Source organism: Vombatus ursinus, unplaced genomic scaffold, assembly GCF_900497805.2.
Source record: "Vombatus ursinus unplaced genomic scaffold, bare-nosed wombat genome assembly UNPS02014173.1, whole genome shotgun sequence".
NCBI classification, from domain to species: domain Eukaryota; kingdom Metazoa; phylum Chordata; class Mammalia; order Diprotodontia; family Vombatidae; genus Vombatus; species Vombatus ursinus.
The window spans coordinates 166861-173389 of NW_020953951.1; positions in this window are offsets into that span (position 1 = coordinate 166861).

A 6529-nucleotide genomic window follows, 5' to 3' on the forward strand; every position below is an offset into this window, starting at 1 on the left:
GACTTTTGTCTGTATACTCCCACAAATGCACTGCAGAGGATTCACTCAATGTGCTAGGGCCTTCCTTATTTCTTTGATATCAAAAGATGCCAATAGAGGACTGAGAGACAGGCCATCAGTTATCCTTAGCTCTCATCCTATGATCAAACCATCTTTTTTACTTCTTCCTTTAGAGTAAGAAAGTCAATATTTATATAATTCAGTTCCTTCAGTAGTTTGGGGTTACTGGACAAGGATCTCATTTAAAATACCAATAGGTAAGTTAATATTGACAGAAAGTCAAAAAACCATGTGATTCTCAGCATTCTCTACCTCCTTTCCTGAACGTTTGCCATTATTACCACAAAAGTGGAAGTGGACCACATAGGACTGAGGACCATTTTGTATTTTTCTTTGTTTAATGGGCTGTCATGGCTAAAGAATGTATCACCAAGGGATTGCCTACTGGCAATCAACCTCTCTATTCTTGGCTGGCCCACCAAAAGAAGAAATTTATTCTATTACTTGGTCCATACTTTATGGTATCAAAGAACCTGGTAGAGTTTGCTCTCCATTGGTATAGCCTTCAAGAACTGAGGGTCACACATGTACAAAAATATTTATAGCAGCTCTTTTTGTGGTAGCAAAGAATTGGAAATTGAGAGGGTGCCCATCAGTTGGGGAAAGGCTGAACAAGTTGTAGTATATGAATGTAATGGAATACTCTTGTGTTATAAGAAATGATGAGCAGGCAGATTTTTGAAAAACCTAAAGACACTTACTTGAACTGATACTGAGTGGAGTGGGCAGAACCAGGAGAACATTGTACACAGAAACAGCAACATTGTGTGATAATTAACTATGATAGACTTAGCTCTTCTCAGCAATACAATGATCCAAGACAATTCCAAAAGATTCGTGATGGAAAATGCTAACCATATCCAGAGAAAGAACTATGGAGTCTGAATGCAGATCAAAGCATATTATTTTCACGTTTTTTTGTTTTTTCTTTCTTCTGGTTTTTCCCTCTTGTTCTGATTCTTCTTTCACAACATGACTGTGAAAATATGTTTAACATGATTGTACATGTACAACCTATATTAGATTGCTTGCTGTCTTGGGGAGAGGGGAGGAGAGGGAGAAAGGTAGAAAAATTTGGAACTCAAAATTTTACAAAAATGAATATTGAAAACTATCTTTACATGTAACTGGAAAAAAATTAAGGGAAAAAAAAAAGAACCCAAGGTCATCTCCATGCCATGATGAGTCATCAGAATATGACTTTGTGAAAGCACTGATACAAAGACTAGAAAAAAAACTAGTCCCTACTCTCAAGGAATTTGCATTCTACTGGGGGAAAAAATACGTATACTTGTAATATCATCAAGTAATTTCAGGAAGGAAAGAGAAGTAGCAACTAAAGGGATCAGGAAAGGCTTTGAGTAAGACATGGCACATAAGTTGAGCCTTGAAGGAAGTTAAGGATTTTAAGGGGATGGGATTCCAAGCATGGACAAAAGCCTGGGGAAATGCATAGAGAGATGTTACATTTAATTCAAAGAATACATAGTGGTCCATATTGTCTGGAATGTAGAAAATGTGAAGGGAATTAATATAAATTAAGTCTGGAAAGATATACTGAATCCTGACTGCAGCAGGATTTAAAGGCCAGGCTGAAAAGTTTGTATTTTATCCTAGAAGAGATAATAGGGAGCCATTAAAGATTTCTGAGTAGGCGAGTAACAGATCAAATGTATATGGAAGATGAATTGGAGAGGGGAAGAGACTAGACATAAGAAGGCTAATTAGAAAGATGATGTAAATGTCCAGGTGTGAGAGGATGAGGACTTAAACTAGAATGGCCATGTATGTAGAGATAAGGGAATTTATTTGAGTGATAAAGTGAAGGTAGATTTGCCAGAACTTGACAACTAATAAGACATAGTGGGTAAGGAAGAGTGAGGAGTTGAGAATGACTCTGAGGTTATAAACTTGGGTGATTGGAAGGATAGGAGTACTGTCAACAAACAGGAAAGTTTAGAAGAAATACAGGTTTAGAAGGAAAAATAAAAATATTTTGGACATGTTGAGTTTGGCATGCTAATGGGGCATCAAATTGGAGATACAGAAATGGAATGAAGAAGAGATATTGTTCTGGTGTACCCCAAGGCTCAATGCTCATTTGCATAAGATTTTCTTCATTGATAGAAATTGATTGTGTGGTGCTCTATGCTTGAATGAGGGGCAGAATTGGTGAGAGAAATTAAGAGAAAAGAGATTCTGGTCTTTGGGCTTCCAGCTTCTAGAGAGTAAACATATGGCTCCAGATTCTTTTCAGGATGAGGCACCTGATTCTTCCCAGTTTTTGTCTCCCTTTACAAACCTCTCCCTAAAGAAATCTAGTTTCAGTATAGGATATCTCAGTTACAAAACTAATGACTGAGTAATTTGGAGAAATATCAGAAAATTTAGGGGAAGGCAGAGTCAACATGGCAGAATAGAAGGAAGAGGTACATCAAGCTCTACAACCCTCTCTCTCCTTCAGCTGCACCAAATAAATATAGAAAACATACTAAAACTTAATAGGAAAATTGAAGAAAAAGTCACAATGAGTTTTTCTGCCAACCCAAATCAGTGTATAGAGGCAGACTATAACATGCATGCACAGGGAAATATACATAGATATCAACTCATACATATACACTGATACACATGTACAAACTTGCATGCACATGGAAACTCACAGATAACAATTCACACATGCATAGTGACCTACATGTACAAAGGGATTGGCATACATATGCAAATACACACAAAAACAGGGACAAATATGCACAGACAACTCATCCATTAAAAAGAAATGCTTATATCAATCCCTAGGACAAATTAATGCTTTCAAAACAAGGTTATGATAGGAATAACTGTATTTGTTTTCTCAGTGCTTAACACACGGCCTGGCGCATAGTATGTACTTAATAAATAACTGTTGACTTGACATGGAAAAATGTATATAAAATGACTCAGAGTGGAGTAAGCAAAACCAGGAGAACAAAATTTACAATTGCTACAATAATGTAAATGAAATATTTCTAAAAGGCAACTGACTGTATGTTAATTGCAGTGACTAATTTTGGTCCTTGAAGAATAGATGATGAAATACATCTTCCTCCTATCAGTAGAAGGATATGAGACTACAGGTATAGAAAAGTCACATATGCTGCCAGATGCTGTCATTTTGTTGGTCAGTTTTGTTCAATTGTTTTTCTTTCTGTTAAGGATGAATTGAATGGGAGAATGGGGTACATCAAGAAATAACCATAGAGTTAAAAAAAGACATCAATAAAACTTTTAAAATATTCATTTCCAAACTAAATTCACTTCCTTTTCTGATATGTTTGATAGATCAGGAAAATGCTCCAAACATGGTATGTATGAATTTCAGCAAGACATTTGAGAAGGTTTCTCTCGATATCCTTGTTAACAAGTTGGAAAGACAAGAACCAGATGATAGTATAGATAAGTGATTTTGGAACTTTCTGAATGACATAATTTAAAGAGTCATGCTTAATGAATTGACACTAACCAAGAGGTAAGTCCATATGGGAATGCCATTTCTCCATGGCCGCTTTTGTATTCAACGTTTTTATCAACAACTTGAATGGACGTATAGACAGTATAGTTATATAAAACTTATAAATGAAAAAAAAAACCCACTAGGATGGATAACTAACATGTGTGATGATAGAATCAGTATCCAGAAAGATCTCAACAGTCTGGAATGTGATCAACAACAAAAATGGTGACAGGGTGAAATAAATAGATTACATGGACATCCATTGTCACCTAATAGACTGATTTAGATTTCAGTTGGCGGATGCATCTTAATATGTATGGTAGTGAAGAGGGGGTTGAACTCAGGATGTTTCCACAGAGGAGATGGTATGTGAGCTAAGTCTTTAAGGAAAATAAGGATTCAGAGAGGTGGAATTGGAAAGCGTGCATTCCCAGATCATGGATTTTAGGGCTTGACTTTAAGTGGAGACTTTAGAAGTTATATAGTCCAACCTTGTTATTTTATAGATGAGGAAACTGAGGACAGAAAGGATAAATGATTCTGTTTTATAGAGTCATACTAGTACTAAATACCAGGTTATATTTCAGGTCCTCTGACTCTACAGATAGTATTTTTTCTACTGCATCCTGCTACATTCCAGGTTTAGGGAGTGGCTTGAGCAAATGCATTGAAGCAGGGGATACTGTGTTGAATTGGGAAACAGTGGTCCAGTTTGATTGAACACATAAAGCATGAAAGGAGAGTTATGTGAAATAAAACTGGAAAGGTAGGTTGGCAATAGATTCTTGGGGACCTTAAATGTGAGGTGGAGGAAGTAACATTTTATTCTAAAGAATTTCAGATAACCATGTGATATCTGTTTACTATATGCTACCTCTGTTCATCTCTGGCACTTATCAACACAAGTCTTCCAGGTTTCTAAGACCATACTCTATCTACTATGCATTATCTCTATTCTATGCGTTATTTCTACTAATGTTTTTTTTGGCTTTTCCCCAGTATGAATTCTCTAAAATCAAAGCATGACCTCCTACTGAAAGCATGCCCACATTCATTACAATTACATGGTTTTTCACTAATGTGAGCTTTCTGGTGTCAAATAACAACTGACTCACTACTAAAGGCCTTTCTACATGCATTTTGCTAAAAAGGTTTCTTACAGTATGAATTCTCTGATGATGAATAAAACCTGAGGACTAAGTAAAGGCTTTCCCACAATCATTATGCTTATAGGGTTTCTCTGCAGTAGAAATCCTCTCATGTTGAATAAGATATGAGTTCAGACTGAAGACTTTCCCATATTCTGGAAGGCATTACTAGAGTGATAATTTGTGAGCGCTTAACTAATGATGATTACCAAGAATCAGAATGAATCATCCTAGACTAACTCGATTCCTTTACTAACACTCCTCCTGGATCACTACCTTGTCACAGCAGAGTGGCTTGCATACTTCAATGAAACTATGAGCTATGCCAGGCAGGCTTAACCAAGACAGATAGGTCGTAGTGGAGAATTTTAATGAAAAGTGATCCACTGGAGAAGGAAATGGCAGACCACTCTATTATCTTTGCCAAGAAAACCCCATGGACAGCATTAAAATGATAAAAAATATGATGTCAGGAGATGAGCTCATCTCCTGGATGACACCTTGGAAGGTGTCTAACAGGCTACTGGGGAAGAGCTGAGAACAATAACAAATAGCTTTAGTACTAATGAAGTGGCTGGGCCAAAGCTGAATAGAAGCTCAGCTGCAGATGTGTCTGGTGACAAAAGGAAAGCCCAATGCTGTAAAGATCAATAGTGCATAGGAACCTGGAATGTAAGATCTATGAACCAGTGTAAGCTGGATGTGGTCAAAAAGAAGATGGAAATATTAAACATCAACATCTTGGGTGTCAGTGAACTTAAATTGATGGGAATGGGTGAATTTAATTCATGTGATCATTGCTTATACTACTGTGAGCAAGAATCCATTAGAAGAAATGGAGTAGCCCTCATCCTTAATAAAAGGGTAAGAAAAGTAGTACTGGAGTATAATCTCAAAAATGATAGAATGATATCTGTTCGAATCTAAGGCAAACCATTAAACATCACAATAATACAAATCTGTGCTTCAACCACTAATGCCAAAAAGGCCAAAGTTGTTCAATTCTATGAAGGCCTACAACACACACACACAAAAAAAAGATGTCACATTCATCATAGGGATTGGGATGCTAAAGTAGGAAATCAAAGGATAATTGGAATAACAGGTCAATTTGGCCTTGCAGTAAAAAATGAAGCAGAGCAGAGACTGATAGAATTTTGTCAAGATAACTCACTGGTCATAGTAACACATGGACGTCACCAGATGGTCAATATCAAAATCAGATTGATTATATACTTTGCAACCAAGGTGGAAAAGCTCTATACAATCAGTTAAAAGAAGACCTGGAGCTCACTGTGGCTCAGATCATGAGCTTCTTATTGAAAATTCAGACTTAAATTGAAGAAAGACAGGAAAACCATCAGACCCTAAAGATATGACCTAAACAGGACCATTATGAATATGAAGTGGTAATGATGAATAAATTTAAGGGATTAGATCTGGTAGATAGAATACCTGAAGAACTGTGGAAAGAGATTTGCAATATTATACAGAAGGCAGCAACAAAAAAGTTCCAAAGAAAAAGAAGAGCAAGAAAACAAAATGGCTACTGATGAGGCTTTACAAATAACTAAGAGAAAGGGAAAGAAGAAAGGGAAAGGCATAACCAACCAAATGCAGAATTCCAGAGAAGAGTAAGGAGAGATAAGAAGATTTTCTTAAATAAGCAATGCAAAAAAAAAAAAAATAGAAAAAACAATAGAATGGGAAAAACAAGAGATCTCTTCAAGAAAATGAGAGCTATAAAGGGAATATTTCATGCAAAGACGGGCATGATAAAAGACAAACATGGCAGGGACTTAACAGAAGTAGAAGAGATCAAGAAGAG